This window comes from Cajanus cajan, chromosome 5, assembly GCF_000230855.2.
Source record: "Cajanus cajan strain Asha chromosome 5, NIPB_CcT2T_4, whole genome shotgun sequence".
NCBI classification, from domain to species: Eukaryota; Viridiplantae; Streptophyta; class Magnoliopsida; order Fabales; family Fabaceae; genus Cajanus; species Cajanus cajan.
The window spans coordinates 43736411-43749950 of NC_138521.1; positions in this window are offsets into that span (position 1 = coordinate 43736411).

The following is a 13540-nucleotide window of genomic DNA, read 5'->3' on the forward strand; positions in this document are numbered from 1 at the left end:
GATTAGTCTGGTGTCCGGACATTCCTTAATTAATGAGACTTTTAAAAGGATGTCTAAACCATTAGTCGCAAGATCGGAAATTTTCGAGTTGCGACACATGGTTAGGAGGTTAGAGGAGGCTTTTATAGAGGAGGTCTTTCTTAGACCTATGATCTATATGAATATTGAGTATGATTCCTCTATTTTAGTCTCATAGTCTATATTGTAGATACCTTTTATAGTACCATGTATATAGTATATACTTGTATAGGCTTATTTTTTCTTTTGTATTTGTAAGGCATCTTTATCTTTCTTTGTAGGTCAAACCCTTAGGATTTTAGAGTATGTTGCTTGGAGACTTTTATTTCATTTGACCTTGTATTAAGGGTCATAGATTTTCTTATTTTTAGTTTTAGTAGTGGGGTAGCAAATAGCAAATGTGTAGGTGAAGCTATCAATTGGGCCTTTAGTGGGCCTAGGCAAAATTTTACATATTAGGCTTGTTTTTCTCCATTTAATCCAAGGAATTGATTTAACTAGGTCTCTCCATCATTTGGTGAACCTAACTAAATTAATTCCAATTTTTGGGATTAGATTAAATGAAGAAAAAAAAAAACCAAGCATGGGTGTCTAGCTTCCTTCTTGGCTTAAATTACTTAGCTTCTCCTTCACACTTGCCTCTTGGCTTGCCAAGGGGACAAGGTGACACTTGGCATTCTATGATTGGCTATTCTATGATTGGCTATTCTATGATTGGAATTCTATGATTTAACAACCAAGTATTGTTTTACAAACAACCTTTTTCAAGCTCAACAACCAAATATTCTTTTATAGACAAGTCTCTCCAGCCTTAAACAACTAAGTATTTTTTTATAGACAAACCTCTCTAGTCTCAAAGTAATAATACAAAGTTAAATCGGGGTAAGATAATAGTGTTGCTTTCTCTCACTATCAAGATGTGGTGCAACCAATTAAGCACAGAGCTTTTTTACACAAAGAATGAATATATTTTTATAATGATTAATCTATTTATATGTTTCTCTCTTTCTTTATTTCAAACTTCCTTTTATAGGACTTCAATGAAGATAACTGTTGCAAATCCTTGAGCATCTCTCATAGGCTAGCTTTGTTTATTTTCATCTTTATTTCTTGTGGATAAAAGTGTTTGTTGATGCATTAAATGCTTTCACCTAATAGTTACTTCTTGTCTGATTAAGAAAGTTACTTATCACCTTTTAAGTATTGAACGATTGGAGCCATGCGTGTGTAATTTAAAACAACTTTTTCTAAAGTTTTCATGATTCATAAGATACTTGGCTTTTTCTAATGAAAAACATGTCTTCCTTCTCTTTTGTTAGTGCGGGTATCGTGAAAGTTATTTTGCTTCGATCTATTAAGGAATAATATACATAAAGATCAATTTAGTTATCAAACATCATAAATGATTTGAATACAGAGTAAATTCCTTGCAGATAAAGTTTTTCATTTGTTAGACACTTATGTCAATATAACAAATTGTGTTAGTTCATTCATCTTATAGAGAATATTCGTCTTATTACTTAAAAACTTTTCTTCATATAAAATGTTTACATTTGTTATCATTATAACATTATGACTAAGAAATCTAAGATCATCTTTTGACCTAACATAATTCGACCATTAAGATTGAGCACGATTATGGTTAAACTAAGCATGGCTATGTTGAAAATTTTGAAAAATTGCACGACTTGTTTTCCTTGAGCACAAGTGTACTTTGTCAACACAACCATGCTTAAATTGAGCATGTGCATGGTCATCTCAAGCATGAATATGCTATAAGAAATAAAGCTCTAAAATGTGTGAACTCAATTTTGACATGCACAAACTCTCTTCTCCAATTCTTAGTTTAACACCATGAATTACATCAAATTGAGAGTCTAAACTAATCAATTTCAACACCTAAATATAGATATAACCAAAATATACACTCAATTCCCTATTTCACAAAGAGTACCGAATTAACACTAATGAACCCTAAGAACATATTCAAGTAAAAAAGTGTAATTTTAACTCAATTGATCAATCAATTCATGAAATTATACAATTAAACACACATATCATGTTATTAGCACACCTTCGTGGTGTTTGTAACCATTCAATCACATACAACAAAAATTTAAAAGGTTTAGGAATCACCTCATTACTCACAATTCTAAAACATACGCATAATACAAGAGAATCCCACTTTCCATTACCTTAATAAAGTGACTTCCATAGCAAAAAGTTTGGTCCAAAGCTCTAAACCCCTCTCCTCAAATGCCTCTGGTACCTTCTTTGCACATTTCTCCCAAAGAGTTAGAAACTCTCAACTTTCTCTTTTTAACACTCTTCTCACGTTTCTGTTATTTTCACTATCATAATGCAAGATTAGGATTTTAAAGCCTATAATTTTTCACTTAAGTAACATGTTATCCCTTACTCTCATATTTTATTTAATTAACAAAACATATTATTATTATTTTAAAAGTCAACTTTACTCCACATAGCTACTTTGTCTCTTTTCTATTAAAATCTTCTCATTTCATCTTTTTAACCTATCAAAATTTTTAACTCTCCGCTCTCTTCCATTTCTTTCCTTCCTTTCCTTCCTTTCCTTTTTATTAAAACTAACAAGTTACCATGCATTCACATGGATAATTATGATGACTTTTATGCATATTTTCAAATAATTTATGTATATAATAATTTGATTAAAAAAATAACATTATACATATATATATATATATATATATATATATATTTGTAATTTAAATAAAAATAATGCAATAAGAACTCAATGTTAGATGCATCCTTTTAAGTAGATAAATAATAGAAAACAAAAAATGAAAAGGCTATAATTATTATAGTTTGAGATACATTAAGGGTTAAATAATTCTTTAGTTCCTCAACTTTTTATGAATTCAATTTTTATTCTTTAAAAAAAAATTATTAACTTTTAATCCTTCATTAATTTTTCTTCATACAAATTAGTCCTTGGTTGATGGCAATTCTTGAAGAAATGGATTAGGATTCCATCTTGAAATTGCTCCAAGTCCCTTGGATCTTCCTTGAGTGAATTATGGATGTGAGAAGGTTCAAAGGATGAGGCTAAAATGCAAGGAAGAAGAAGAGGGAAGCACCTAAGCCAAGGGAGCAAAGGATTGCTCACAAAGCTTAACCTAGAAGGTTTCTAAGTTCCCTAACTCTATGCGTCTAAGTTGGAATTTTGAAGGAGAGAATTTGGCTGAAGCAAATGCCATGAATATCATATATTAAAAGTGAATACAAGTGAAGGAGGAAGTCCCAATTTATAGGCTAAGGAAGCATAACAAATGGCACCAATCACAAGCACACAAATTGGCGCCAGAAATTTGAATTTCAAATGGTATTTGAAATTCAAATTTCTTGGCAACCACATGTGCTCTCCCATGCGCAGACTCCATTTGATTTAGGTTGCATTTAGGGTTAGTTTGATGTTGTTAAAAGGTGATCATGTGCAGTCAACCTTAGGCTAGCACATGTGTGACAAATACAACTCAAATTACTCCTAAATATGACCTAATTTAGCTAACTTTGCCTAATTGAGTTTTCCCTCTCAAAACCTACTCTAATGGCCTAAATATAATAGTCAACTTATCACAAATACTGAGAAATTAAAAAAAAAATGAGCACAATATTGGGTACCAAAATACCCAAGACCTATTAAGCCAAAAAAAACATGTCCAATAAGCCTACGACTCAAACATCTTAATCTATGTGATCCAAAATACAAGACCAAAATGTATGTAACATATACTAATATAATATATACAAATAGTGTGTCTCATGATGTGGCCCAAGTGAAGAGCAACTTGGGTCCACCAAGCCTACTAGGCCAATTAGGCTCTAAGCTAACCAAATCTTCATGTTTAACTCATTCCTCTTGACTCCTTCAATGTGTCACCTCTTGACCTCCTTGGTATGATTCCATCATTGGGGGTAAGTCTTATTTATTAAGTGATGATTTATTAACTAATCATGAGTGACTTGACTATTAATGTTTACATGATTGCTTAATAGATGTCAAATCATATGACACGTAATTTTACTATTTGTTCATAATCATTGGGATGAAAAGTTATTTTAATAAGACATTTTATTTTAAAAAACAAATGTTTAATTATGAGTGAATAAAAAAATTATGTATCATATAATTTGACATTTATACTAAGTAGTCATGTAAATATTAATAGTCAAGTCAACTATGATTTATTAACATATATTATCACTTAACAAAAGAGACTTAACTTTAAGAATTAACTTATGGGATACAAAATTAATAGAAAATTAAAAATTGATAAATAAATAAAAATTAAGAGGGACTAAAAATCAAAATTTTAGAAAATTGAGAAAATAAAAATTTATTTAACCTCACTAAAATATTATTAATGATATTTTTCCAGTAAAATAATAATTTAACTAAAATTTCAAAGTTATTTGTGTCTATGCCTCAACGGTTATGTCAACTGAAAAAGAAATCTTAAGTAAAAATGATCATATCCTGTATAACAAATGTAATAAATCTAATGTGAACTCTGACCATTTGGTAAAATTTTCAACCTTATAGATAATCATGCACTTTGATCAAACCCATATATTACTATTTTTTAACCGCATAAGGTTTTTGTCATATAGAATAGTTCATTCAGTGAAAGAAATATAGTTAAAACAAAATTGTATGTAGAATTTTTCTTAACTAATATTTTTACAAATATATAATATATTAACATTGATATTTGATCATACAAAAGTTAAAAGCCTAAGAAATTTATATAGTAAGTTAACATTTAAATATAATTACTAAGAAATTTCTTGAAATTCAAATTGTTTGATCAAACACTGTGAAGGTATGAATTATAGTATTATACAACAATTCAATATTTTCATTTCTCTAAGAACCAAGGATAGAGAACAAACAAATTTGGAAAGTTTTAACTATATTCAATTCACAGTGCATTTCATTATATATCATTCTTCTTACTCAAATTTTCTTTTTAAATCACTCATCTTATACAAATACATGTCCATGAAAGATGACAATTTATTTTTATTTGGAATATCATTGTAAAGTAATTGAAGCACTTTATCAATTCCTATTTCAAAATTATACTAAATTTATATTAAGTGCATGTAATATTCAATATAATATATTTAATCATTTTAATTTAACAATTAATTGGATCGATGAAATTCAACACACACCATGAGTTATTGAGCGGAATAATTTTACCAAGAGTTATTTTGTAAGTTATCTTAAATCAAACATATAAAATTCAAAAAATGTATTTATCCTTGTTTTATTTTTTAATTATCAACCATTAATAAAATACTAACTTAAAATCTTATCTAATTATATCATAATATTTTCATATCAAATTTAAAACCAGTTCTTACATTTTCGACAAATATAAATTTGTCGGAAATATTCCATCAATAATATAGCTTTTCCTTCAAAAATTTTCTTCGTGGAAATATAAATTTTTTGACAGATTTAATTTTGTTTTATAAGAAATCATCTTCAATTAATATAACATTTTGTATATATGATTTAAGAGTAAAGAATTTTTAATTTAACGGTTGGATTTACAAAATTCACATTTAATATAAAGTTATTAAGTGGTGTAATACTTAGTAAAAGTCACATTTAATATATATATATATTAAATGTGACTTTTACTAAGTAATACATCGCTCAATAACTTTATATTAAATGTGAATTTTGTAAATCCAACCGTTAGATTGAAAGTTCATATCTCTTAGATTATATATACAAAATTTTATATTAATCCAAGATGATTTGATACTTCATTTTTATAAAACAAAATTGATGTAATATATTCATTTCAAAATACACTAAAATATGAACACTTTGATTACCTTCTGGTTGTTGTTCAATTTTAACAAAATTTGATATACGTATAAAGTGATATGAACTTTCAATTTAACGGTTAGATTTACAAAATTCACATTTAATATAAAGTTATTGAACGGTGTAATACTTAGTAAAAGTTACACTAGTATAATTATAACCCCCTATCCAGGTACTGTTTATCCAGGTACGGGGAAAAAAGAGATTATTTGTATGCAAAGTTACATGAGGGAATTGGGTAGAAGAGGAAGCTCGTAGGATCATGAGTAATTTTATAATTATTTTTGTTTGGATAATTATTGGTCTTATGTGATTCTGTATGTATTTAGGATCATGAATATATATTTAATTTGTAAAAATGATAATCTGGGACAGAGAACGAAATTGTAGAAAAGTGTCTGTGAGTTAGGTTTTGAAAAAATTGGATTATTTCTGTTTGAGGAATTGATGATCCCATTAGATTCTGTATGTGTTGAGGATTAGAAATATATATTTAATTTGTAAGAATGATGATCTGGGAAAGAGAACGAAACTGTAGAAAAGTACCTGTGAGTTAGGTTTTGGAAAAATTGGGAGTTTTATTATTTGAGTTAAGATTCTATCTATTAAATTGGTGATTAATTGGGTTTTATATTAATTTATAAATATTATTGTTATAGATGTGTATTCATGGTGAATTTCTTGATGGGTATGTGAATCATTGTATTGTGTGGACTTATCTGTATGTAATATGGAATTTGAGTTATGAAATGAGATGTGTGGAATGTGAATGAGATGTGATTGTGGATCCTCATACTGATGACCAGGGGTGAGCACGGCCCTAGGCTGGTAAAAGGGTAGCGTGACCTTGGAACAGTGTTATGTCAAGGATGAGCACGGCCCTGGGCTACTAAAAGGGTAACGTGACCTTGGCATAGCGTTATGTCAAGGGTGAGCACGATCCTAAGCTGAAGGGTAGCGTGACCTTGACATAGTAAGATTTTGTGATAATTGTGATTGTTATGTGATTGTGGTTCCTCACATTATGACCAAGGGTGGCACGACCTTGGGCAAGAGATGCTACAGGCGTGACCTTGACATAGGGTGGGATGTGTGAGACAATTAATACTTATGTCGGGGGTGGCACGACCTTGAGCAAGAGATGCTACAGGCGTGACCTTGGCATAGGGTTAATTGCAAGATTTTTGAAAATTGGTGTGATTGCAAATTATGACGTGGTGATGATGCATGATTGATAGAGTTATGATATATTGAAATGTTTATGAATATTTTATAATGAGATGATATGTTGTGTTTTCCTTATGTGTTTTACATATAGATATTTTTTTTTCTCATCGTGCAATTGTGGATGTTTTAGGTGAGGAAGATCTGGCTATGAGTGACATCTAGAATGCCAACGGTTGAATATTGTGGGTATGCTATGATATTGTGACATCGGGGCAGAGGATTTCTAGGACATGGATTTTTATATGGATTTGGAGTTGTACCTTGTCTTTCGAAAACAATTTGTAAACTCTTATGTTTCATTTTCTAATTTATTTATTTCCAATTATCTTGGATATTGAGGAATATTTATGAAGGTTTTTATGTGAACCCTTTTACTAGCGTTAAAAAAATTGTTTTCTTAATTTAATTACATTATTACGTTATATGTGTTGAGGTAGTAAGGGTGTCATAGAAAGAGGTTATTACAGATACCCACCCTTCCATTGACATTCCTAGGTTAAAATACTCCTATTATAAAATTAGATTTTTATATTGAGATAATATATATCTTTAATATATTAAAATTATGCTTACCACATAATATTTCTTACTAGGAAAAATGTCATTTTCTTACAAATTTTTCTACAAAAGAATATTTGCAGAAATTATTTGTGAATTTTCTTACAATAACAATTTCACAAAATTTTCTTACAAATTTATTTAAGAAAAATAATTTATAAATATTTCTTAAGAATTTTTTGATGAAGAATAATCTACAAGAAATTTTTACAAATTTTGCTACAATTTTAATGATCATAGAAATTTTTTTCCATGGTAAAAATTTACAGAAAATATTGTAAGAATTTTATTTTGTTTCTTGCAAATTTTCTTCTAAAAATAAATTTGCAAGTAATATTTACTAAATGGTAGAAAAATTTCACAGGTAACTTTTCCTACGGATTTTCCTGCCAATATTAATCCGCAGGAAAATTAAAAAAGTTTAAATTTATAAGTTTAATAATTATAAGATTTTTAATTTAAAAATGTTATTTTAATAAATTATTTATAAATATATCATTATAATTAATTTTAATTTTAATTAAATTCAATATATAAAATTTTATAAATATTATAAATTAATGATAATGAGTTTTAATTTAATGATAATTTATAATATTTTAAAATTAAAAGTATTTACTTAATAAAATATTATTTTACTAAATTATTTATAAATATTTCATACAAATTAATTTTAATTTAAAATAATGATAAATTAAATATTTATTTTAATTAAATGTATAAATTAATGATGATGAGTTTTAATTTAATGATAATTTTTAACATAAAATTATTTAATAAAAACTATTTTTTTAGAATATTGAATATTTTAAGAGTTAAAATAATTTATAATAATATAATTTTGATGTTCAATCTAATAAATTAATCATTTTTCTAAAGATATGATCTAATTAATATTTAAAGAAAATTTCAAGTCCCACATCGATTGAAAATAAAATAATTAAAACGTATATAAGTTAAGGCAACACTTACCTTACAAGTTGATATGTATGGTTGAGTGTTAGACTTATAATATACAATCTAAGAGTTTAAAGGTTATGTATCACATGGTGGAGGTGTTGAAGCAAATTTCTTAATACTTTGAATGGATTCGTTGTGAGCAGTAATTTCTTTAATTTTTTTCGTAAGAAATTTTCCTGCAAAAATTCTTGCGAAAAAATTTGCAGGAAACTTTCCTACAAATTTTTTTCGTAGGAAAATTTTCTGCAAATTTTTTTCGCAAGAAAGTTTCCTGCGAATTTTTTCGCAAGAAATTTTGCAGGAAAATTTCTTGGGAATTTTAAAATTCACAAAAATATATTATCCACGAATGTATTACCTGAAGATAAAATTTCGCAGAAAAATTCGTAGGAATAATGTTTGCTACGAATTTGTATATAAATTTTGCATGAAAAGTCACATGTAATAAGATAAATTATAGTAGTGATTATTTTTTATCTTATTTTTTTCATGTGTGAAAAAAGTTATAAAATTTTATTTTTTGAATTGAGATGTACTAAACAATTATAAGACAAGGAGATCTCATTTCTCCCTACTTTTTTGTGCTTTGTATGGAGAGGTTATTCCAACTAATTAACATGGCTATTGAACATCACATTTGGAAGTCTATTCAACTATCTAGATCAGGCCCGTTGATTTCTCACCTAGCGTTTGCAGATGATCTTGTTCTCTTTGCAGAAGCTTCCACAAACTAAGTGGAAGTTATAAAAGCTTGTCTATATACCTTCTATGAAAGTACAGGGAAAAAGGTCAACTAGGAGAAAACTAGGATTTTCTGTTCTAATAATGTGGGTCATGCTATGAGGGACGAGATAAGCTCAACTTTCAGATTTCAACGAACGAATGATTCTTGGAATCCCATCTCATCATTCTCAGGTGAACAAGGCCACTTATCAAGCTATAATTGATAAAATAAATATCAGGCTTAGTGGGTGGAAAGAAAAAAACCTTTCCTTTGCGAGAAGACTGACTCTAACCAAGTCTGTTCTTCAAGCACTTCCATCTTACACAATGTGGTGCACTTACCTAGAGCCTTGTGTTATGAGGTGGAAAAGATCTATAGAAGTTTCCTCTTGAGGGATAGAAATGGAGCTCGACACCCTCATGCAATTAATTGGAAAACTATTTGCTTCCCTAAAGCTAATGATGGACTAGGCTTGAGAAGAATGAGGGAAATGAACAAAGCTTTTATGAAGAAAAATTGTTGGAGTTTGATTAATGAGCCTAACAAATTATGGGTACGGGTTGTAGAAGCTAAATATGGATGTACAACCAAAATTATCCCTATTGTCACAAAGAAACCATTCATGTCAAACTTTTGGCAATGCATGTGTTGCTTGGGATTGGATTAGGCCTAATATCATGTGGAAGGTTGGTGATGGCAGGAAGGTGCGGTTCTAGCTTGATAATTGGTTTCCTGGTTGGGTGGAATTATCAATCATGCCTTAGTGTTCATTTCCCCGATCAAGATGTCTAAATGTGTTTGTGATCATGTCTCAGACCAAGGTGAATAGGAGACTGACTATATTCACAAGCTAGTGCCACCAATTGTGTGGCAATCTATGTAACACCCCGATTTTCATAAAATTATATTAATAATGTGGTAGTATTTATTTTAATGTTTTAATTTGTTTCTTAGAAGGATTTTTAATATTATTTAGTTATTTGATATGAGCTTTATTTTTTTTTATATAAAACATATATTTTTCTTTTAAAAAAGGGAGAAGTATATTTTATATTATTTATCTATTTTATATGAGTTCTATCTTAATATAAAGCATGATTTTTAACTAGTATTTTGGTTATTTAATATAAAACATATTTTTATGAAAATGTATTTTATTTAAAGTTAAGCATATGTTGTTTTGTATTAAAAAGAGAAAATGTTTTTTTTATTATTTTTAATTTTTTTATGAGATGGGAAGGAAGGACGTAATGATTTTTTGTAAATTATTATTATTACTATTATTTATTTTATTTTTTTTAAGAGAAAGAAGTTATCAGAAGTTAAGGGAGTTGTCAGGAGTTTTTATTTCACGTTTCTTACTCATTTCTCATTCCTTCTATGCTCTTTGAAAACTCAAGAGAACTAGGAGGAGAAGATCACTAGGAAACTGTACGCGCTTCATCTTCTGCTCATCCAGGTAAGGAGGGGGTGAAAAACCTCACTTGGGAGTGTGAGAATAATTGTTAGGTAGTCGAATTGGCCTCCAATCCCTTGCCCGATATATGCGTATAGGAACGGGACTTTATAAAAGTTTTCTATTTTTCTTTTTGATTGTTCTATTCCATTCCTTATGTGATTCTAAGTGTGAATATGTGTTCGATTTCGAGAATAGATAAGTTTTGATATGGATTAGAGTGCTCTATGGGTTCATGCAAAAAACCCTATGAGAAATAGGTAAATTTTGAATGTTTTATGTTTTGGCTTTTGAGTTTTCTGTTGTGTTCTCTGATGATTACTGAGCATGAATGTATGTTTAATTTTCAGTTTGGATATGTTTTGATATGGATTAGAGTACTCTATGGGTTCCTATGGGAAACCCTATGAGAAACAAACAAATTTCGAATATTTTCTATTTTGGCTTCTGAGTTTTTTGTTGTGTTCCTTGATGTTTACTGAGTGTAAATATGTGTTTAATTTCAAAAATAGAAAATTTTTCATATGAATTAAAGTGTTCTATGGGTTCTTGTGGGAAACCCTATGAAGTGAAATTAGGGATATGATTTTTGGATGAATTTTGAGGCACTATATATAAAATTGATGATGGATTCGTGTTTTGGGTAATATGTGGAGTGTTTTGACCTATTGAAATATTATATTACCTAGCTAGTTGTAAAAAAATGGCATGAAATTATGAAGTTGGGTTTATGACCTTTATGCTTCGTATGTTATGAATTGCAAATTAAATGTGTATGATGTTGGATAATTTCCTATTATGGTTTGTGTGCTATTCTGATGTATATGTCTATGAGAAGTTTCTTGTATAAGACTATGCGAATATGATGAGACAATGTGAAAAGTGAATATGGGACATGAGACATGATAATATGTGACAATCAGACATGATATATGAGAAACTATGACAAGTGAAATGATGAGTCAATGACGTGTGAATGTGTAACATGCATCATGTGCATCTATGTGACGGGTACGATGTGGAGTACACTGTTAGGGAAGGCCCTCCTTGTGTAACAGCTTGGGGGAGTTCTAGGATATATTGCGATTTGGATGTCTTGATTCCACCCGTTTGTGAGCACGAGACGTAATTTGTGTAGCTTCGCTATCTCGACCAGACCCTAACAGTATATCCTTCTAGTTGAGAGTGTATGGGTAACTACCTACATGTACTCCTAGACTAACTTAGGTGTGTTGTTTAGGCAACACACCAGTGATATGTGACTGGTGCCACATGCATGTATTTGTAGTTGAGTCCATGACATCATTGCATAATGAGTGACTGTGTATGTGTTACTAATGTATGTATGACTTGAGTTATGCTTGATTAATGTGTGTTTTGTGTTGTGCTTTGTTATGATTTATGTGTGTGTTGCCTAACTATTATTTTTACACCTTAACTTGAGTGAGATGTTGCTCACTCCCTTATTTGTTCTATGTGTGTCTTCTACTGTGTTGCAGATGGCCATCAACATGAGGATGTTGGTGATGAAGCTTAGGCTTCAGTTGGACGAGCTTTGATAGGATATGTGACATCGGGATGTAGTTAGAACTAGTTTAAGGTGTTGTTTCCATTGAATTGTTTTGAAAAACTCAATTTCCTTCCTTTGTAATTTTCGCATTAGAGATATTGTTTATGAGTTTATGAATGTAAATCCTCTACGTAAGATATTTGAGATTCTGGTTTTATTTATGAAAGATTTTAATTAGTCCTATTTATTGTGTAATTATGAATGTGGGGTAGAGGGTGTCACAATCTATTATTAGTTCGGCTATCCCATTAGATTCAACAGGAATAGATTTTGTCCTCTAGGGTCCAGCTGTAGATGGGGTGTTTTCAATTCGTTATGCATTCAAGGTTTCATCTCATGTTTCAAGCCTAAATCGTAAGCCTATATTTAAGGTGATTTGAAGATGGAAGGGGCTTGAAAGAACTAGAGCCTCTAATGACAAATTCCAACAAATTCCATAGGGGTATTGCTTTGGAAGCCAAGTGTCTAGTCTGTAATCATGATAATGAAGATACATGGCAGGTTCTCCTTCATTGCAATTTCACACAATAGGTTTGGTCTAAACTTTTTAGTTTTTGTTAACGCAAGAGATTTCTCAATGTAAGACCCGCTTCTTCTTCCTCCTTCCCCTCAACACTCTTATTTTCTCCTCATTCCTTATTCTCTCATTTGAACTTTCTGAGTCTCCTTGTGGTATTGAAGGTGCTGTGTAGAATTATGGGTAGCTAGTTGGAAGCATGGACCTTTTCCTTCTTCTTCTTTTCTTTCTCTTCCCCGGAGCTTGGATTCTTCTTTTCCAAGGTAAGGGAAGTTAGATTGTAAACTTGTTTGTTGTATAGGAATTCTGGAACTCATTGGGAGTGAGAACATTGAGAATCGTTGGTTGATTTTAAAGAAATTCTCATTTTCGGGGTTTCGGGAAAATTGGGAAAATGGTGATTTTGATGCGTTTGATGGTTGCATGTTGAAATAGAGAAGTTTTTGAGTCATATGATGCAAATGTAATTCATTTCATGGATTGCATGTGTTTTTGTTTGAAATTTTGAAGTTGTGAAGGTTATTGTTTGAATTCGCGCCAGGCGTAATTCTTGGCGTAGGGCGTGTGTTCATCAGGGAACTCCATTGTCCAAACACGCCAGGCGCAAGGTTGGTTGAATGACT